General features: G+C 44.8%; 1 protein-coding gene across 1 annotated transcript in view; it reads right to left on the reverse strand.

The window, feature by feature from the left end:
• The window catches only part of SCRN1 (secernin 1), a 60,165-nt gene extending 38,035 nt beyond the window's left edge, over positions 1–22,130 (reverse strand). The window contains exon 1 of the mRNA XM_053897655.1: positions 22,023–22,130. The gene's annotated coding sequence lies outside the window, so the exon portion shown is untranslated. The remainder of the gene's footprint in view (positions 1–22,022) is intronic.
• Positions 22,131–23,324: the final 1,194 nt, after the last annotated feature.

Raw genomic sequence — 23,324 nt, forward strand, 5'->3', positions numbered from 1 at the left:
TGATACCCAAAGCTGACTTCATCCTCTTCTTCCCTAAACTGGGTCCCTTCCCACAGATCTCTATCTCATTGGCCATCCAATGAACTATCCATGTCACTGGAACATCTGGAGCTCAAGAACTATCCTTATCATCTGCTTCTCTGTTATCTAACATACCACTAAATTCCACCTGTAGATTCGATCTTGTAAATCTCTTTGGAAAGTATCCACTTCTCCCCATCTCCACTACCACCACTCTGCACCAAGCCTCCAATACTAGCCTGGATCCCCACCAGTAGTAAGAAGTTATTGCATAGCCACCATTATTCCCCCTCCAAAACACTGGCACATGCCAGCCAAAGTGATCTTTTTATTATTTTTTTTAATGTTTATTTTTGAGAGAGAGAGAGAGAGAGAGAGACAGAGTGGGAGTGGGGGAGGGTCAGAGAGGGAGGGAGACACAGAATCTGAAACAGGCTCCAGGCTCCGAGCTGTCAGCACAGAGCCCGACACGGGGCTCGAACTCACGGACCGCGAGATCATGACCTGAGCCGAAGTCGGACGCTTAACCGACTGAGCCACCCGGGCGCTCCCAAAGTGGTTTTTTAAAAGGAAGATTTGATCATGTCAGTTGTGTCACCCTGCTTAAAATCCTTCAGTGATTTCCCATGGTTCTTAGAATAAAGAACCAAAATCTGATCAAGCTCATGCCTCCTCCCCAGCCCCGTCTCATGCCACTCGCCACTCTGTTCTCTCAACTCCAGCACACAGACCTTTTTCCAGCCCCTCCGATCCTCCCACGGCCTTTGCACATGCTTCACCCCTGTTCCTGAGCACTCCTCTCTCTGTTCCTTATACCAAAACCATTTGCCTAGTGAACTCCTACTCCTTCACGCACCAAACATCAGTCGAATTTACATCGCTGTATTGTATGCTCTCCCAGAATCCCCTCCTTTTCCTTTATAGCAAATCTCCACCTGAAATCTTTATGTAATGATTTTACTACCAACAATCAACACTTGGTCTTTCCACCCAAAGGCTAAGCAATATGAAGGCAGGGAAACCACGTCTCTCTTGCAGCGCCGTAAACCCAGCTGTGCGCAATGTCTTCTGCAGGGTAGGTTTTCAAAAAATAAGAAACGAGTGCTCTTTTCGTCTTTCTTAAAACCGAAGCCAACTCTCTACAGCTCTTTCTCACCACCATGCCTCTGCACCTGGCTGGAATTCCCTGCCCGGGTCTGCGCCTTTCCTTCAGGATCTGATTCAAAATCCCTTCCTTTCAGGATGCCTTCCACAAAGGACTCTCATTTTCTCAGCATCCATAAGGCCTCCAGTCTGTTCTAAGATGATGTGCATTTGTCTGTAAATGTACTGCTTCAAATGTTTCAAATAAAGATGCCTGAGGGCAGGACGCAGGCCACCCAACCACAGCAGCCCCTTTCCCAAACCCCTACTATAGGCCCTCGACAAACATTATCTATTAAGCCAACTGTCATATGTGTGTCGTCAATGTGTTTTATTTAATGATTCCAAATGCAAGTGAGAAGTTAAGCAATGATCCCAGCAAAGCCACTGGGATTCAAAACTCAACCGCACCACCTACTACTGTGTGAGCTTGAGCAAGTCACTTTCCCTCTCTGGGCCTAGGTTTTCCCTTCGGCAACTGTTTTGCCCCAGGCCATAAGGTTATCGTGAGTATCAAATGACGTGATGCTTGAGAACATACTTCACAAGCTGTGAAAGCTAGGCGAGCATAAGCTATTTTCTTTGGGTTTTGACTGTTCAAACAGAGCGGCATCTCAAAATTTCTACAAGTCAAGCCAGTCAAATCCACCTCACTCATAACTGGGGCAGTTACCCAGTCGCAGAGTCGGCAACATCTCTGTGAGGGACCATATTGCTATGTCTGCATCCAGGCTGCTTCAGATTCGTCTGTATGTGCACACCCTGGGCTGTCCAAAGTCCTTCCCTGCACTGGGCACCTGAGGGCACCGACAAGTGGAGGAGCCCAGAGCTCTAAAATAATCCCCTCCGAGCTCAGAACACTACCCCACTCACACTGTGAGAAAGAACCGGCAGGGAGATTAAAAAAAAAAAAAAATTCCAGTTCCTTCTCCAATTATCCTTTTCTATTTTCACAAGAACTGCATTATCTTCAGACTTGAGAAGCAGGGAGAAGTTAACCAAAACTCCGTATGTGTAAGAAAGACCTAGAATAATTAGAAGACAAAATGCTTTAATAGCGGGTTGCTAGAATTTGAGGGTGGGAAGAATTGCTGGCTGAGCCAGATAAAGTGAAACAAATCCGGAAGATAAGATGGAGAAGGGGTGCATTTACCTGTGTTTGTAATGCCTCTCCTATGTGACACGACTCCCCTTCCTCCCCTATCATTGGGTCATTTCAAAAGTGCTGGTGTCTCCCCTATGAGCAGGGGTCCTTAAAAATGGTAGCAATGCACTGGTCTTGCATTTATGAAGCTGTATCTGTAGAAAATAAATAAAACAGGGCTTTGACAAGCACCTATTCTATTCTTCTGTCAGGACATCTGCTTGGTCAGCGAGATGTATGGGTCACGTGACCATGACCTGGATGTAGGCAACACAAGCCCAGGGGTCTGTGGGCCCAGAGAGGCTGGCTTTTCCACTGAATCTTGTGAAAGCCTGGGAATGCCAGAAGGGAGCAGAATTGCAATGCCTATTTTTTTTTTTTTTTAATGCTAAATGAACCAGCAAACTGTGTAACACACCCAGTAGCAAACCAGCCAAGGGTAATTGTCCATTTATTTTTCCTGGATCACCATTCGAGACACTTACTAGCCCCAGAGATGACTTAGCTGGATCCTTTTCCACTCTCTAGATCAATGCTGTCCGGAAGAACGTTCTACATTGATGGAAATGTTCTACCTCCAGTGTCCAATATGGTGGCCATTAGCCTCACAGTTAGTGTGATTAAGGAAATGAATTTTTATTAACAACCTTAATTAGTTTAAATGTAATTAGCCACACATCTCATTACCAAGTAATAGGAATGCTATTGGACAGAGCGTCACCATAACCTCGCAATAAACCCAGAAATGAAGATTTTCATATTAAGCCTTCCAATAATCCCTTAAGTGCTTCCTTGGGAAGCGCTCCACATATTCTAATGACAAAATATGCTCTCATCCATATTAACTGAATTACCAAAGAGGAGATAGCACGCTTCGAGAAGACCCCAGAAAACAAACGTTAGGAAGTAGCTACCAAACTCACCTGGTGGACTGAGTTTAAGCAAACTTGTTCTCAAGAAGCTGAGGGTGATCAAAGCCCTGCGTACCAATTCATTTCCCTTGATGTGAGTCTCATATTCCTAACCCTGAAAACACCATGTGTGTGTTCCTAATCTTATGGATACTTCTCTGGTCAATTCCACTTTTTATCCGCCAAATGAACTAAATGAACAATTCCACTTTTTATCTCCTAAATGAACTTTTGAGACTTTCACTTCTTTTCAAACCTCCAACTACCTCCTCTGAGCAGACATCTCACCTCCTCCTCCACAAAGAAGAGATGGCTGGGGGAGGAAGACGGTGTCAGATATAGGATAAGCAGCTTTTAAGGTCCTATGGCTGGAGAAAGGGCAAGGAGCTAATCAGTCAAAAAGCCAGAGCTGAGGCCAGAGAGAATGGGGAAGAGGCTGGAGAAGCAGGGAGACAGGCCAGTCCATGTTAAGCCGTGAAGACCACGGCAAGGATTTCAGTGTCTATCCCATGATAGACACGGATGTCTAACCCACTGGAGGCTTTTTTTTTTTTTTTTTTTAATATATGAAGTTTATTGTCAAATTGGTTTCCATACAACACCCAGTGCTCATCCCAAAAGGTGCCCTCCTCAGTAACCATCACCCACCCTCCCCTCCCTCCCACCCCCCATCAACCCTCAGTTTGTTCTCAGTTTTTAACAGTCTCTTATGCTTTGGCTTTCTCCCACTCTAACCTCTTTTCCCACTGGAGGCTTTTAAGCCGAGTTTTAGGTAGAAGGTGGAGCCAGTGCACATTGGCAATTTTTCAAAGAAGTTGGCTGTGACAGAAAGAGCTCCTTAGATGTAAATGAAGGGGTTGACAAGTAATTCTATTTCCATATATTCACCCTAAGGAATGATCAGGAACACGGACAAGGTTTATGCACAAAAATGTTCAACACAGCAGTACTTATACAGGTGTAAAACTGAAACTTAAGTGTCCAGCATCACAGTAGCTGAAAACTCATGCTACATCAATGCCATTACAAATGTTTGTGAAGTTTTTCAATGTTCATTGATTTTTAAGAGAGAGAGAGACAGAGAGAGCACAAGCAGGGCAGAGAGCGAGGGAGACACAGAATCCAAAGCAGGCTCCAGGCTTCGAGCTGTCAGCACAGAGCTTGACATGGGGCTTAAACTCACAGACGGCGGGATCATGACCTGAGCCAAAGTAGGACACTTAACCGACTGAGCCACCCAGGCGCCCCGAAGAATTTTTAACTGCATGGAGAAATGGCTGGGGAGGGAGATCCAAAATAAATTATTTTAATTATGTAAAACTATGCATAGGAAAGACTAAAAGGAAATGTGCCCAAAATATTAATAGTAGGAGCCTGACCACTGAATTCTTTCTAATTTTTTCATATTTTCCCTTAATTTCTAATTTTCCTACAAGTATTTACACTTATACACACACACAAAAATGAGTTTTTAAAAAATAAATCCAAGGGACAGTACCGATTTTAGAATTTTATTTTAAAGAAAACACTTTGTCTCTACTTCTGTGTCCTGACACATCTAAAATTTCAAAACCGGCAAATTCTTATCAGTTATGACATTCTTATCAGGATGACATTTTTAAGAAATGTTTATTATTTATTTTTGAGAGATAGAGAGCACAAGCAGGGGAGGGGAAGTGAGAGAGGAGGACAGAGGATCTGAAGCAGGCTCTGGGCTGACAGCAGTCAGTCCAGTGTGGGGCTCGAACTCACAAACCATGAGATCATGACCTGAGCCAAAGTCGAATGGTCAACCGACTAAGCCACCCAAGCACCCCAGGACGACATTTCTTTATTGAGGTGCAATTGACGTTCATTATATTAGCTTCAGGTATACGACAATGATTCAGTATGTGGACACATTATAAAACGATCACCACAATAAATCTCGGTGACATCTGTCACCATACATAGATTTTTTTTTGCTTGTGATGAGGACTTTTAAGATCTACTCTCTTAGCAAGTTTCAAATATGCAATACTGTATAATATATATTGTTAACTATAGTTGCTATGATGTATCTTATATTCCCAGGAGTTATCTATTTTATAACTGGAAGTTCATGCTTTTGACCCCCTTCACCCATTTTGCCCATCCCTCATTCCCTAAGAATGATAGATACCTTTTATTCGGCATTATCATAATTATTCTCTGATACTTTCTTTTACTTTTTTCTACAGCCTGCCTAATTCAGAATTCCTCAAGGAGCACACAAATTTTCATTACTATTATTCACATAAATAGTGGGGAGGCCTCTCGCGGCGTTGCCCCTCTGTTGAGGCGAAAAGAAAAACGGGCTCTTCAGGAAGCCAATTCTCTGCCGACCTTGAGATGAAATGCTTCTGGACGTGATTCAAGGAAACTCCATTTTGTCCCTATTATCTGTCAAAAACACTAGTCAACATACCAGAGAGTTACACGACGAAAGAAAAAAAATCGGACAAGTTAACTCATCTACATACCGTATAAAACATGCGTTTTGACATCTGTGTTTACAAGATTTTTTATAAACTATTCAATTTTTCATGCATGACACCAGAAACTAAGGGTTTTTTTTTTTGCCTTTTCCCTCAATAACCTTATATAGTATTATGATGTGATATTCCCCTCCACAAAGAAAAGTAAACTAAAATTCAATGAACTCCCAATCGCACATGCTAATATAGAAATTTACTGCATGAAAAAGTGTTCATTTGTTTATGTTTGGCTTTAGAAAACAGTATAACCATTTGAAAATGGGTTGTTGTTTTTTTTTTTTTTTATCATAACTACTCTCTACTTAAACCGGCATTAAAATGAGTGGACAGAGGTTCCTCAGAAATAAAGCCTGATTGATGGCTTTAAAAAAAAATCTTGCTTGTTTTGAGATGCAATTCTTTTTATTATTATTATTATAAATGTTTTTTCACTTTTGGGAGAGAGAGCATGAGCGGGGAGGAGTGGGGAGGGGCGGGGGGGGGTGGTGGGGGACAGAGGATCCTAAGTGGGCTCTGTGCTGACTGCAGTGAGCCCGACGCGGGGCTCAAACTCACGAGCCGTGAGATCATGACCTGAGCTGAAGCCGGATACTCAACAGGCTGAGCCACCCAGGCGCCCCTTGAGATGCAATTCTTAGCCACTTTCTGAGTCATCCCATGAGAGATGGGGAGCAGCATTCACCCCAGGCCTGAAATGGAACCTAGCTGTACCTAAAGCTGTGTTTTCCAAACGGCATGTTGTGGCCCTTTTGAGGGTTACGAAATCGACTCAGTGGATAGGATCAGTGGTTTTTTGTTGTTGTTTTTTTAATAGACAAACATTTTTTAATAAAACAATATATGCATCACACTTAATAAGGGTAAGTGTTGTTACAAGAAACTTTTAAGTTCAGGTATATACATGTAAACATGTAAGTGTGTGCATAAACTGGGAGGAGATACAATATTTCTCTTTCTTACTGCGGGTCTCAAGCAAAAATCTTTAAAAGCAACAGGCTTAAAGGGTAGGTCTACTGAATAAGGCTTCTTTGTGGTAAATACCAATTAGGATTCTTGCCAAGTAAGCGATAAACTAATAGTTCCGATTAATGAAACACTGCAATTTATCTCCCATGGATAGTTAAACTGACAGGTGCTTCCTAAAACGTACTTGCTAAGAATGTTTTAAAGTACATTTATCTGTAGTCTGTATTGTGTATTTTCTCAAACTGGATTATTCTTCATGTCCTATGCTACAGGAAGACTGGAGGCTGGGCTAAGGATACAAATTGCAACTATTAAAACAGAAGGTAGCTGCTATTGTTTCTGTGGGGGAGAAAAGGAGTCGGATTATTCACCAGCTGGAATGGTAAGAAAAAAAAATAGCTGGTACTTTTCCTTCTCCCAGCCCCCGCCTCCAGCCACTTCTCTGTATAAGCCACTTGTCTTCCTTCAGACGAGCCCTGTCCAGTAAAAAATTTCTGCGATAATGGAAATGTTCTGTATTTGTGCTGTCCAATACAGTGGCCACTGGCCAGATGGGGCTACTGAGTACTTGAAATATGGCCAGTGCAAGTCAGGAGCTGAATTTTTAATTAACTTAAAATTAAGATAGCCCATATTACCCTAAGTGAAATAAGCCCGTCTCTCTCTCTCTCTCTCTCTCTCTCTCTCTCTCTCTCTCACACACACACACACACACACACACACTATATAATCTCACTTATATGAGGCCCTAGAGTAGTCACATTCATAGAGGAAGGTGGTTACCAGGGGTGGGGGGAGGGGAAATGGGTATAGGGTTTCAGGGTTTCAGCCCCGCAAGACAAAAAATTCTGGAGATTGGTTGCATGACAATGCGACTATCCTTAACACGACTGAACTGTGCGCTTAAACAGCATGGTTAAGATGATAACTTCATGCTCTGTGTATCTTACCACAATTTAAAAAATTTAATTAAACGGTCGTATGTGGCTAGAGGCCACAGTACTGCAGGTGCACAGCTTTAGAGATTGCTGCTGTCAGCTGTGGTGAGGTCCCCCAGAGCTCAATTTCTAACCACCATTGTCCTCCTTATCAAACTTTTCTTAGGAGTCCTGACTTCCTCGTGGGAACAAGATATTTGAGCTTCCTTGGAGTTCACTGCACAGGAAGGGGGTGGGGGCGGGGGCGGGGGCGGAATCTGCACCTTCGCCCTCTGGCTGGTGCCCACAGGCTGGGTACAGGCGTGCAGGGCTGGCGCACCGCACCCCTGTAACTAGGAGACCACTTGCAGAATGTCTAGACAAGGAGGGAGGAAGCCGCAAGCGAGAAGAGGTCTTTGTCCTCAAGTTCAGGGAGTTGTTACTGAAGGGCATGAATGCTCTGAGCCCGGGTAGGGGTTTTCTTCGCCTGACTGCCAGACTGCCCTGCCCTTTTGTCCCAATGAAGCTCCTGAGTGTCCCTCATCAGTCACCTTACCCAGTAATAAGAGAGGCTTAAACTGCCTGAGAGGAAGAAAATGACTACCTCTACAAGCTAGGAGCTTATTAACTGTCTCACAAGTAACTGTAACAAAGTGCCTTTACTTGCACATAGAAACAAAACCCAAATGTCCGGCCAGGCTTCCTTACTCCCCAAGCTCCCAGCTTTCCTGAACGGACCAGGTAGGCTTAAATCCGGTGTCTGTGAATTACCGGCTTCCAGAAAAGCCAAGAAGACCTTATTTTATGATGTTATTTTATTTCCTGATAAATTCATTTTTTAAATGATCGACATTCTGGCTGAACTGAAAACAGGACAAATGCTAATAATCGCTTACAAATTGGTTTTTCTGTCGGGTATCTACTGTGGGAATGGTAAAGAATAGATAAGGTGTTCGGGAAAGGAATTCTCTAGCTAGACATTGGATGTAAATGCTAACAGAAGCTGATGAAAGGCTCATCGAGCTCTGCCTGAAAGAAATACCCTACTAAGTGTTTTGTTGAAAGCTCAAGATAGTGGGGCATATGCTTTGGGAGTCCACAGCCAGGAAATCCCAGCTTCTAATACTCTGTGCTTTGAATGAGAGAAGAAAGACCATATAGGGTGTTAAGTAAGCAGGCTTCGGGGCCAACCTTGGTGTGAATCTCAGGCCCGTGTCACCTTTCTCTGACGGGGTAACGACAGGGTTATGGTGAGGGCTGAAATGAGCAGAGACTTGCAAATACTTACCAAGTGCTCAGAACACCATGTGGGTCATCGTAAGGGCTCGAGCCTCACGAGGATGAGAAAAGGTACACGGATGATGAGGGCTGTTCCTTTGTTAATGTCTGATCTGTTCAGACTTCAGAAACTGGCTTTTTCCTTGAAGTATTAAATGCTCTTTCATCTTTTGAAGATTTGCCTCGTTGCCAGTGTATGCCTTTTAAGAGCTACTTAATATCCCCTTTCTTTAATTTCAGGGGCAACTCGTCCCTGCGACACTTGCCTGCTGCGGTCTGCAGAACCAATCTTCAACCGACATACTTAGGGCAGCATGAGGAGGGACAGGGGCGGCAGGCGGCACATTTGTCTGGTTTGGCCCAGGGTGTTGTCCTAGATAGTGTTTTGTTTTGTTTGTTTGTTTAATCTGAATTAGCAGCTAACATTTTTAATTCTAAGGGCGCCTGGGTGGCTCAATCGGCTAAGCATCCGACTTTGGCTTAGGTCATGATCTCGCGGTTTGTGAGCTTGAGCCCCACGTCGGGCTCTATGCTCACAGTCAGGAGCCTGCGTGGAAGTCTCTCTCTCTCTCTCTCTCTCTCTCTCTCTCTCTCTCTCTCTCTCTCCCTCTGTCTCTTCTCCTCACTCACTCGTGCCCTCTCTCTCTCTCTCAAAAAAAAAAAAAAAAACAACTAAAAAATAGAACATTTTCAATTCTAGAGATTTTTCATAGAAATTCAGATACTTGACTTCTGAAATCTCAGAAAAGATCTGCCAACACTGGGCACACATTCCCGTGTGACATCAAGACTGGAGCTGAGGAGGGGGTCCTCTCCACTGTCCCCTCCACTCCCTGACACGGAGGCCAATGAAAATGCCACTTAGCATCACCCCATGGGATATTGCTTTTTTTGTTCTTTCTTTTTTCATTGTCAGGTCAGTTGTCCTCCTTTACAATGCCTGCTTGGCCCTGCAGCCCCATGTGTACACAGGCAAGAGAATGATACACTTTAAGATAAATAGGCCCTTGTTTATATCCTGAATCTACCCACTACCTGTAAGAGACAAGCAGGTCATGAGCTCTCTGAAACAGAGTTTCCACATGTGAAAATGGGACTAATACCCCACATACAACACAGCACTCCAATTTATGTGCAAGCATACAGAAGGCACCGGAGCTTACTTTTATTTACAAATAAACGTTTACTTTCCTCGCTCTTACTCACTGGTGATGGTCTGCCACCATTACGCCAATCCCTCAGTGGTTTGCACCCTGGCACATCAGATACACGTTCCATGGTGTGACTAAAATGTGCTTAACAAATCAGGCCGGGGGGGCTGGGGGGCTCAGTCAGACAGGCAGCCGACTCTAGCTTTCAGCTCAGATCACTATCTCACGGTTCATGAGTTCAAGCCCCGCATCAGGCTCAATGCTGGCAGTGTGGAACCTGCTTGGGATTCTCTCTCTTTCTCTCTGCCCCTCCCCAGCTCATTCTCTCTCTCTTTCTCTAAGTAAATAAACTTATAAAAAAAAAATCAAATTAGGGTGATAGAGCCTCCAGATCTAACCATCAGTTTACAGAGAATGCAGATAACATCTTAGGGATGCAATTAGGAAAGTCTAGACTATGAGAAATTACAGGACAAATCTGACTTCTTCTATAACAACAACAAAAACTGCAAGGGAAAAAAAAAGATTAAGAGACAAAGTTACTTAAGAGATGTATCAGCCAACTGCACTGACTGGAATTTATTTGGATCCTGATTTAAATAAATGACACAAAAACTTTATAAGACAATTGGGGAAATGTGAACATTGACTGGATATTTGATGTCATTAAGGAATTCTTGTTTTAGACAGTATAACACTGGTTATGTCTGAAAAAAGAGCCCATATCTTTTAGAGATACAATCTGGGGTATTTCCCTGTGAAATGATAGGATGAAAGTAATCCAAGGTGGGAAGGAAGGGTGAACATTCAGATGTCACAAGTTTGGCTATATAACAAAAATGGCTGAAATGGGGTGATGGGTACACAGTGATTTACTATACTGTTCTCTTTACTTTTGTATATGTTTGTAACCTTGTGTAATAAGTAACTTTTTAAATGTTTATTTATCTTGAGAGAGAGTGCGCGCGCGCGCGCGCGCACACACACACACACACACACACACACACACACACACACACACACACACACGTATGAGTGGGGGAGGGGCTGACAGGGAGGGAGACAGAGAATTCCAAGCCGGTTCCACACTGTCAGCGCAGAGCCCAACTTGGGGCTCAAACTCACGAACCATGAGATCATGACCTGAGCTGAAATCAAGAATCAGACACGGGGTGCCTGGGTGGCTCAGTCAGTTGAGCGTCTGACTTTACCTCAGGTCGTGATCTCACGGTTCGTGAGTTTGAGCCCTGTGTTGAGCTCTGTGCTGACAGCTCAGAGCCTGGAGCCTGCTTCAGATTCTGTGTCCCCCTCTCTCTCCACCCCACCCCTGCTTGTGCTCTGTCTCTCTCTGTCTTTCAAAAATGAATAAACATTAAAAAAATTTTTTTAGGGGCGCCTGGGTGGCTCAGTCGGTTAAGCGGCCGACTTCGGCTCAGGTCATGATTTCGAGGTCCGTGAGTTCGAGCCCCGTGTCGGGCTCTGTGCTGACAGCTCAGAGCCTGGAGCCTGTTTCAGATTCTGTGTCTCCCTCTCTCTGACCTTCCCCTGTTCATTCTCTGTCTCTCTCTGTCTCAAAAATAAATAAACGTTAAAAAAAAAATTTTTATTTTTAAAAAGAGTCAGACGCTTAATTGACTGAGCCACTCAGGCGCCCCATATAATAAATAACTTTTTAAAGTAAAGCACATGATAAGATGTTTAAAATTCTGTTAAGGTTAGAAATAGCACTGGACTGATCAAAGACAGGGAATATTTTCTTGGAGTTATTACTCGTAACTTGTTTGAGGCTCAAATACCTCTTTGAGGAAGGATTACTGGAGCAGGGGGTTGGGCAGGGAGCTTAGTTTGCCATGGTATATTAATTCGTGCAAGGTATATTAGTGGGGGGAGTGAGCCCCTGGATCCCACTACCTTGCTTTATTTCTCTCCCTCAAGTTTCAAAATACCTGCCAGACTGTAAGACCCATGAGGCAAGGACTCTTACATAAGCCCTCATTTCCCTGGCACTCTGGCACCTAATAAGACCTCAATAAATGTCTGTTGAATGAACGAAGGGGAAGGGACATAACTGTATTTTAATCTTCAGTGAGAGAAAAAGGGCAGGAAAACGTAATTTGGCCAAGGTGCTCCCATGCTGTGGTTCAATCCATGGTATCCATATTTAACCACGCATCCAAATCATCTGGGGAGTTTGTTAAAATGGCAGATTCCTAGACACCCCCCTCCTTGTAGATTCTGTTCAGTGCATCTGTATGAGATCGCAGGAAGCGTATTTCTAACCAGTGCCCCGGTGATTCTGGGGCAGCCAGTCCAGAACGGGTGTGCAAAACCCACTGGTACAAGTTATTTCACCTCTGTGCTCCTCAAAAGGATTCTTCGTTTCTTGTGCCTGGTTCTTTGACCATGTGTTTCAGCACACACAGAACAGTGCAGCAAAGCCCCTGAAGGCATCCACCAGCCTCAAAGGCCATCAGCCTGCTGCCTTCTTGCTTCTCAATTTTAGTCTTAAGGAAACCACTTAATTTTAATCGCATGTTGCTGAATGCAGCCACAGCAATGGCGGCCATACGCTCTGCCTTCGGGCAGAAGGCGGGTGAAACCGACCCCTGGTTAACTTGCGAGAGCAGGATTTCCTCTTCCCTAGTATGACAAACAGAGGTGTGGGAGGCTATGTTTCTTGGTCTCTAGCTTTAAAACGGAGAAATCAGGGGCGCCTGGGTGGCTCGGTCAGTTAAGCGTCCAACTTCACCTCGGGTCATGATCTCTCGGTTCATGGGTTTGAGCCCCGCGTCGGGCTCTGTGCTGCCAGCTCAGAGCCTGGAGCCTGCTTTCAGATTCTGTGTCTCCCTCTCCGCCCCTCTCCCACTCGTGCTTTGTCTCTCTGTCTCTCAAAAATAAAAATTAAAAAAAAACGTTAAAAAATAAAAAGTAAATAAATAATAAAATGGAGAAATCAGAATACATGATCATCAGGAAGACCTGGATGGTTAACTGTTCTGTTTTGCAATTTTTACCACTTTAATTTTTTTAACATTCTTATTTTTTTTATTTTTGAGAGAGACAGAGCACGAGTGGGAAAGGGACAGAGAGCGAGAGGGAGACACAGAATCCGAAGCAGGCTCCAGGCTCGGAGCTGTCAGCACAGAGCTGGACGTGGGGCTCGAACTCACCAACTGTGAGATCATGACCTGAGCCCATGTTGGACACTCAACTAACTGAGCCACCCGGGCACCCCTGCAATTTTTACTACTTTCAAGAAGTAAAGTTTCATCCAATTCTTTAAAAAGGCCGTTAGGGGCGCCTGAGTGGCTCAGCTGGTTAGGCGTCCGACTCTTGATTTGCACTCAGGTCATGATCCCGGGGGTAGTGGAGCCTGTCAGTGGGGAACCTGCTGAGGATTCTCTCTCTCCCTCTCTCTCTGCTCCTCTCCACCTTCCCTCTCAAAATAAAATACTTAAAAAAAAGTTTTAATTTAAAAAATGAAAATGCCTTTTAAAAAAAAAAGTGTTCTTCATTTAACATAGATGCAAGATTGGAGACTATCAGGACTCCTCTGCCTTGGACAGAAAGTGAGAATCTGAGCCAGAAAAAAAAGAAGAATTAAATGTCATTTCAAGAAACGGAATATTTCTAAGTCGGTAAGATGGCTAAGAAATATCTCCTGGATGATTTTTTCCAAACACACTTACTTGTTATCCGTTCCAAAAATACTGCAATAAAGGCGACTAGCTAGAAAAAATGAAGAGTGTCTATTTAAAAACTGTAAAACCTGGGGCGCCTGGGTGGCTCAGTCAGTTAAGCGTCTGACTTCAGCTCAGGTCATGATCTCGAGGTTAGTGAGTTCGAGCCCCATGTCGGGATCTGTGCTGACAGCTGGGAGCCTGGAGCCTGGAGCCTGCTTCGGATTCTGTGTCTCCCACTCTCTCTCTCTGCCCCTCCTCCACTTGTGCTCTGTCTCTCAAAAATAAATAAATGTATTAAAAAAATTTTTTAAAACCTGTAAAACCAAATGTTCAGGTAATTAATGAATTTTCGACTTCATCCTAACCCCTAATAATTTAATGGACCGCCCCTGCTGCATTCCCCTCCCCCAAAATACAACCACTTAGATGACCGTAAGAATCAAAAAACAAAACAAAACAGATTCAGGACATGTAAATGGCTATCTATACATATCATAGAAAGCTGGAAAACATATAAGTACACAGAATCAAGCTGGTGAAAGAGAAGAGGTCACACAAATTACATATGGTATCATTCAAGTTACGTATATTATCTAGACAGATGTTGCAAGAAAATCATAAGGAAATGTAACAAAAATTTTAAGAGTAGCAGTATCTCTGGGTTGTAGAATCACAATTCATTTTCTTTTAATGCTTATTTGTATATTTTTGGGAGAGACAGAGTGCGAGCTGGGGAGGGATAGACAGAAAGGGGGACACATGATCCAAAACAGGCCCCTTGCTGACAGCAGTGAGCCCGATGCGGGACTCGAACTCACAAACTGTGAGATCATGAGCTGAGCAGAAGTCAGATGCTTAACTGACTGAGCCGCCCAGGTGCCCCAAGAATCACAGTTTCTTAACCTCTATATATTCAGGCATTTTCAAATTTCCCATGTAAAAGTATAGAATTTGTAATGAAAATATTTTTTTTAAAAAAAAAAGAAAAGGAAGAGTGGCAATCAGAATAATCTATTATCCTAGCTCATTGCAGCTAATAAATATGATATTACAATAGGGCCGAGGCTTGGGAATTAGGGAGAACTCTATAGCTCAGTCATGGCCAATACACTCATTTTAACTTTGGGCCACATCTGATTCTGCTTCATTTGCGATATATGGTCACAATGAGAAATATGAATAAAGCAAAATGTCTAACGTAATGATTCACGTGACAGACTGATAACGAAGGAAATGCAGAGCTTTCTATCCATAGTCAATTAGAACGTTGTACGTCAAAACCTGCATTTATCCATAAGGTAAGTTAGGTGGTAAAATGGTCACTTTACAAAATTATTCTTCAAATCCTTCCAGAATTTTTCTATAATAGAAAATATTCTAATATGATGTTTTCCAACTTTTCAATGTCAAGAAATGTTCATGGAAACTCTCACCTAACAGTCATTGCAGTTGGCTGGGAAAGACATAATGAATATATGTTATGAATTCAATAACACTTCCAGTGGATTTGTATGTGCTAAATGGCAACAGAATCCTTACATGTTTGAAAAACAGTGGTGCAGATATATATGGCTCATTATTTAGTCTGTGTACCTTCAAGGTTGGGACACACGTGAATTCAAGGACCATCTCAAAAACTGCACCACACCCAGTGGTCTGTCCATCACTCTGGTGCATTTAAAATATGGTACCACTTAAAAGAAAACTCAGGCTGCAAGATTGGCGGCTATGACGACTCCTCTACCTTGGATACTAAGTGAAAATCTGAGCTAGAAAAAAGAAGAACCCGTTTAGGGATTTTAGAGGGAAGGAAAGAGGAGAGATTAGTTGAATGGCATCTATTTCTCATGGATACAACAATTTTTTTTTTAATTGCAAGAAAGAGTAGATAAGCGGCACAAGAGAGATTAATTTTCCGCTCAAGCTAGCCAAGTTAGAAAAAAGATAGTCAGATCGAGTTCATGGTAAAGAAGATGTTTTCCAATACATGATAGGTTGGAAGAAGGTTTCCATCTTTCATAGTAACATAAAGAAAGAAAATGGCTTGCATCGCATGAACAATACAGGTGAGACTGTGCGGTTAGGATAAACTCTCTAAGAGGTTACGTTATAGCTTTTTAAGAAAGAATCAGACAGACCCCCAATTCCAGGTACAGTTCTTCCATTTAAAAGTGGAGTTCTTGTCTATAAAAGTCTTCATCTATAAAATGTAGATGAGCTGGTATGAGATTAAATGAGATAATATACGCAGCCTATCTAGAAGAGAGAAACACTCAAGGTTTGGTCCTTTAACTTGTTCTTAAAGAACAGTGTTCTTGAAACATAATGATAAGGGAGATGAAGGAAGAAAAATGGGTGCGAGATAGGCAGGTATCCGGTGAGCTGCCAAAAGCACTCTCCGTGGGAAAGACCTAGAAGCTGCTAAGCAAGCCGCATCTAGGATCCTTTCATTTGCTTCTGTTCTCATTTCTAACATTGCTGCCATTGTGTCCACTAATTTGGCAAGGTTGCTTTGAATTATGACCTTCCTATTCCCACCATCTGTTTTCTTCTCCCATCTAAATAATGCATTGTCTCTTCTGGTCTTTTCCCATTAATGTAATTTGATATGTACCTGTTAACTCTGCAAACTAGGATTTAAAAACTCTTCTCAGTCATTCTTAAAATGGTGATTTACACTCTGTCCCTGTAAAACAAATTAGCTAACTATTCCTTTTCTACAGAAGGCATAAAGTAACAAGAGTTAAATCTTGCTAGTAACCAGAGATTACATTTTTTTTAGGTCTAGCAAAATTTGATTTAAAAACTACTTTGTAGGGGCGCCTGGGTGGCTCAGTTGGTTAAGAGTCCAACTCTTGCTTTCGGCTCAAGTCATGATCTCATGGTTCATGAGTTCGAGCCCCACACCGGGCTCTGCGCTGACAGCACGGAGATTGCTTGGGATTTTCTGTCTCCCTCTCTCTTTGCCTCTCCCCTGCTCATGCTCTCTCTCTCTCAAAAATAAAATAAACATTAAAAAAAATTAAAACTACTTTGTAAATACCCATTAATGCTAGAGCCATTTGCTCTGTTTTACCATTAGGGAATGTATCCCATTTTATTACCAAAAGAAACTTATATTCATATATGTGAATATATGCATGGGTGTGTATATACATGTATATGTATACACATACATTTATATAAATATAAGCATATACAAAAGAGGGAGAGAGGAAGGAAGGGAGGGAGGGAAGAAAGAATGAAGGAAAGGACCAGGGTTAATGGATTAATATGTCACTAACAAGGGCTCCTGGGTGGCTCAGTCAGTTTAGCATCCGACTCTTGATTTCAACTCGGGTCATGGTCCCAGGGTCGTGGGATCAAGCCCCGCATCAGGCTCTATGCGCAGCATGCAGCCTGCTTAAGACTCTCTCTCTCCCTCTGCCTCTCTCCTGCTCTCCCTAAAAAAAAATTTTTTTAACCTAAGAATTGGCAGTGAAAATAGAGATGGGATACAGAGTAAGAAGCTTTAAATTTTACTTTATCTAGTTATGTCATTTTCAATTTATAGCAAGCTCATATTACTTTATTGGGTTTTTCATTATTTAAAAAATCTGATTCCTTTAGTGCTTAACAAAGACATTTCATTTAATTCTTTCAGGTCACTAGGGCACTTCTGAGTGCAATTTAAAAATACACTAAGATTTTACTTTGAGAGGACAAAAATATTCAGAAGAGCCTCGGTCACTACATTATTTTAATTAGAATTTTTAAGAAGTCGGATGAATTACCAATAGGCATCTTGAGCCCCTAACCACCTACAAACCTACAAGCACTAAGCTCAACCCAAGGGAAAACGGAACTAAAACGATGTTTTCAAGATCTTTATCACCTAGAAGAGGGGCTCATAAACACAACCGAGAGAGAAGGGCAGCAACCCAAATTAAAATAATGACTGCAGATGCTTATGGGAGTTTTCAAGCAGGTGTAGTTCACTTTAGCGGAGGATATCAAGCACTGATAGACTTAGGCTAAACATATAACTATTAAGAACAGAAGAAGGGCTGGGGCGCCTGGGTGGCTCAGTCGGTTAAGCCTCCGACTTCAGCTCAGGTCACGATCTCATGGTCCATGAGTTCGAGCCCCACGTCAGGCTCTGGGCTGATGGCTCAGAGCCTGGAGCCTGCTTCCGATTCTGTGTCTCCCTCTCTCTCTGACCCTTCCCCGTTCATGCTCTGTCTCTGTCTCAAAAATAAATAAACACTAAAAAAAAAAAAAAATTTAAGATAAAAAAAAAAAAAGCACAGAAGAAGGGAACATTGACCTTCTCAAGCTCCCTCTCTCTAGGTAAGGCTCGAGCCGGGAGGCTCTCACCTCCCTCCCCTTCCAGCCACCCTGACTGAGTGATGTGACATTCCATCCAGTGTGGCGCACTGCCATCCCAGACTGGGTTGGTGACGTGGGGAGCTTCTATGGGAGGGTGTGACTGATGGCTACATCCCTCTTGCCGTCTTGGATGCCAGGTCGCTTCCCTGTCACAAAGGGAATGGGATCACTTGATCTTAGCCATCCCTTCCACTGACAAGAGCTTTGTAACCATCCCTAAGAGTTGCAGAGAAGAGAGTTCCATATAAGGCCCCAACTGGGGGTAAGGATGACAGTGAGGGTAGAAGAGACACACAGAATGATGGAAAAGGACGTGTCTATCCTTGGCACAGGGCAGGTGCAAAGTGCTACAGGGTTGTGGCCAATCTACCTCAGAGGTAAAGCAAGTACAGATCCTATCTCATTCCCAATAACTCTTTTACATTTCTTGGCTCTTCCATCCATTTGTTTCCCAAGTTCAGTTGAACTTTTTAAAAATTTGGCAAAATGTTTCCAGAGTCCCTCTGGAATATACCTAAAATATTATTTTAATGTATGATCAAGGGGCGCCTGGGTGGCTCAGCTGGTTAAGCGTCCAGCTTCAGCTCAGGTCATGATCTCTCAGTTCACGAGTTCGAGCCCCGTGTCCAGCTCTGTGCTGACAGCTCCGAGCCTGGAGCCTGCTTCGGATTCTGCGTCTCCCCCACCCTCTCCCCCTCCCCTGCTTGCGCTCTATCTCTGTCTCTCAAGAATAAACTTTAAAAAAAATTAATATATAATCAATATACAAATTATTAATGAGGTATTTTAAATTCTTTTTTTCATATAAAGTTTGAAATCTGGTGCGTAGTTCACACATCTCAGTTTGGACTAGCCACATTTCAAGCGCTCAACAGCCACATGTGGGTAGTAGCTAGTGGTTAGTGGTTATTGAATTGGACAGCACAGACCTAGACTCTCATTCCAATGAAAATGGCCCCAAACTTTCCTAAGGACTGATTATTGCTGGATAAAGAGATCATGAGTGACTTTTTAAAAAATAACTTTGGCAGGGGTGCCTGTGTGGCTTAGTAGGTTAAGCGTCCGACTCTTGGTTTCGGCTCTGGTCACCATCTCACAGTTTATGGGTTCGAGCCCCGCATCTGGCTCCCCGCTGTTGGGGCAGACCCTCCTTGAGATGCTCTCTCTGCCTCTCTCTCTGACCCTCCCCCCCTCAGAATAAATACGTAAACTTAAAAAAATAAAATAACTTTGGCTTACTGTTCTCCAACAAACACAAACTGCACATGTTTACGTATTTCTGAAACGCTTGACTTTAAATATCTTTGACACACCAGGGGAATTTAAGTGAATGAATCTTGACAACCATGCTCTAATGTAAGTTATTCGTTTTTAAACAGCATGCATGGCATCGTCATCAGTCTTCACTTCCACATATCTATCCATACCTAGCTCCTATCCACTTCACCATCCCAAACTATTCTCCCTGTTCCCAACACACGCACCCTCTCCTTCTGCAGATCTTTGGGTTAACGTTACGGAATGCCCAGAAGTATTTTTCATATCCTCACCACCTCTGCGCAAATACTTACCCATGCACACTTCCCAATGTGGTTACTGGTATATGACCAAGAGAATTCAAATTCAGATTCTAGAAAACCCTCTGTACCCAGTGCCGTTTCAACATTCTTTTAAAACAGGCTCGTTATTTCCCTTTTACTTAAAATGAGATGTATTCAAAAGCTATCACATATCCCACTTTGGTTTCTTTTAAAAAGAAATTCACCTAATCATTCTCCACAAACAAAGCCACTCATTTTTTTCATCCGAGAACGCATTTCTCCCCTTAAAAAATATGCCTAACTTATGTTTTTTGGTGCTTAAATACGACCTGGGCAGTTATGAGACCTGGAGTTCGATCCTCACTGCCAGTTGCCAACCAGCCATCTGACCTTGGGCACAGCCCAATCACCCTGCTGGAATCAGCCTCCCAGGCTGTAAAAAGGGGGTGGGGGGGTGACAGGAGAGTGCTCTCTTAGGTTGCTTCCAGCTCGCCATTCCTGACCTGAGCACTAATCTTCGTCTATTCCGTTACCCCTGAAAACACTTGCCTCCTCAGGCATCCCCTCCTTCCTAAATGAGAAGATGGCTGACGGCACAGCAGTGAAACCGGAAAGAAACGCTGTTTAAAAAAAAAAAAAAAAAAAATCTTAAAATGAGTCACCTTTCAAGAATGTATCATTCTCTGGTGCCTGGGTGCTCGCTCATGGAGCTGTATCAGTACTTCCAATGAAATTTGCTCTGAAGAACCTGGCATTTGTTATGTACTGTTCTTGGGTGATGTTTACACTAGACACTTATCTCGTTTTAGAGCCACTTGTAGGTACAAAACACACAGAAGTTATGCATCAAACAGACATAAGCAGCCACATAAATCGTCCTTAGTGGAGCCTGGAGAAAATCAGATCAAAATCACGGAGTTTTAATTGGGTCTTTGCACCACATTTGGTACGTTAGAGAAGATACTTACAGCTCCCTAAACTTGCCACTTCACCTCCCCAGGACCCCGCCGCCCGCTAAAATTTAGCCTGCTGCAAGAATCAGTCCCTACCCCTTAGGACCAGCCACAGCGACACCCCGGAGAGCCTTCCCTGCTGCACATTTCCCCACCAAGGCATAAGTCAGGGGTAGCTGATGTTAGCTGCGGTCTGTCTGTACTGCTTCTGCCTGGCCTGATTTTTCATGCTGCCATTTTAAATTAACATAGGTCTCTTCTGCAACCCATGACATCTTCTGGTCAGGCTGGGAACACAGGAGGCCACCGGGAGGCTGGACACAAGTGTAATTCAAGACAACTGCAAGTCAGAATTAAACAGCAAATCCAGAAAGAACCCTTACCAAGTCGGTTTTGAGTCACAGCAAATGACAGCTTCCCTAGATGCACTTGGGTTTGATGGACATTTTAAACCCCTCAATCCGAGTTCTCATCAATTCTCTAAAGTTCAAGCGTCCCTCCTGCTCTGCAAACCACCCTCGTCTCAGACCTCACCAGCGATGTCGCCAAGTAAACGGCTCCAGGACGGACAAGCGAAGCGAGGGCTGAAGTGTATAACCGTAGCAGAAATACAAGGATGCCTTCTACCAATAAGTGTCCCGGCGCCGCGGCGTACCTACCCTGACACCCCCCACCCCCAAGAACCTCCCCGAGGTGGCTTGGGGAGGGGGAGGGGAGTTGTGGCAAGTCCTGCAGCCCGCACACACAGCAACAGCCTGCGCGTTTGCCCTTAATGGGGGGGCAGTGCCCTGGACCTGATTCGTGATCACAAACCGGGTAGATGTGGGCGCAGAGCCAGGTCAAGGACAGCGGGCCCCACCAGGCAGCCATGTTCGCGCTACCCGGGTAGCAGGTGCCTTACCTCCCGGGAAGGTGCCAGGCCCATTCCACCACCGAGCGAGCTGCGAACCCCGGGAGCAACCCGAGGGGTGACAGGGGTGTGTGTGTGGGGGGGGGGGGGGGTGCGGGCACAGACCCCAGCGGGGCAGCAACTTGGCTCTCAGGAAATGGAAACAGGAAAAGCGCCCGGAGGTCGGGGCAAAGGATGGGGTTGGGGTGTAGAGCGGGGGGACGGACTCAAACTAAGCGGCACTGCCCGCGCCCCGGGGTGGGGCGTCCCTCTCCGGCGCCCCCTCAACCTACTAGCCCGAGTCATCCACCACCCGGGCAGAGGCCATCTCTCCCCTGATTCCGTCCCCCACCCCCGAGCCTCCAGCCGGCCCTTGCCACCACCCGCCGGAATGCCGCCCGGAGTAGCGCTTCCCGCAGGTCCGGAGGGGCCGGGGCTGGCGACGAGGCACAGGGGACGGCGATGGCGGACGCGGCCGAAACGCTCGGGGAGAAGGGGCTGCGGACGCCCTGCGCTCGCAGCCGTGCCCGCCGCGGCTTACCTGCGGGGCGGCGGGCTCCGGGCTCTGCTCTGCGGCGCGGATGCTGCGGCCGCCGAGGGTACGCGTGCTGCCGCGGCCGCGATTACTGCGGAGACATCGGGGGCTGCAGCTGCAGTGGCGGAGGCGGCCGTCGGGCGCTTCCCCCTCCCCAGACTCCCGGCGCCTGGGCCCGCCGCCCCCCGCTAACAGCTGGCCCGGTTCACGTGACCGCGGGGCCCACCCCCGCCTCCCCCACCCGGGCCCCGGGGCCGCGCCGCACCCGCTGCGTCTGGGCCGCCGGGGCTGCAGCGCCGCGCTCGGCCCGATAGGGGAGGGCGCCTGGGAGCAGGGGAGCGGCCGAGGGGCGACTGTCGCCGCAGAAAGTGGCTCCTTCTTTGCTCGATTTTTATTTCTCGGTCACGTCCGGGGTTGCGGCTCTCTCGAAAGGGGGAACTCGGGCTTTACGGAGCCAGTCCCCCCACCCCCCCTCGCAGCGCACTCCCGGACTCCGCGGTTGGGTTGCTACGTGCGGGCCTCGGTGCCTAAGCAAAATTTCCCCGCGGAAAAACGTGCCCTGTACTTTGTTGACAAACATGTCCTAGCCAACTCCCCGGTTTTAAAGGTGCCGTCCCGCGTCATGTTGATAAACGAGACCCTACCCTGGGTCCTTGGACATGGAAACCCAAAGAGGTTAAGGAACTCGCCCAAGGTCACAAGGCAGTAGTAAAGCCCAGATTCCATCCCAGGGTTAATAGATCCACAGACAGGTGACAGGTGTGTTGATGGTCAGGACCTGACCATCGTCTGTTACCAGAATAGAGACTCTACCTTCTATAAATTGACGAGAAAAGCCCAACTCAAAGGCTACGAAGAGAGAATTCACGAGAAGAAAACAAACGCACACTCAGCACATGAAAAGATATTCAAGTTCACTTAACTGCAAATCAAATACACAAGGCAGAATTTTCCATCCATCAGATTCGAAAAAAATAAAGTTTTATAACCTCAACGGGGGACAATTTTGCAATATCTTCTCAAATAAAAAAAATATATATAGTCTTAAAGGATTCCACTTCTGTAATTTATCGTATAGATACACTGATGCAGGTGTGAAATGATAGGAGTACAAGGTTATCCATTGCTACATTATTTGTGCTAGCAAAGACTGGAAGCAAATGTCCATCAATAAACGACTGTTAAATATATTACAGCACATCAGTAAAGGGAATGCAAACCAGCTATAAAAATTTTTTAAATGGGGAGGATCTGGGACGCCTGGGTGACTCAGTCAGTCGAGCAACAGACTCTTGATTTCGGCTCAGG

Source organism: Panthera pardus, unplaced genomic scaffold (genome assembly GCF_024362965.1).
Source record: "Panthera pardus isolate Hobbes unplaced genomic scaffold, ASM2436296v1 HiC_scaffold_8, whole genome shotgun sequence".
Classification (NCBI taxonomy): Eukaryota; Metazoa; Chordata; class Mammalia; order Carnivora; family Felidae; genus Panthera; species Panthera pardus.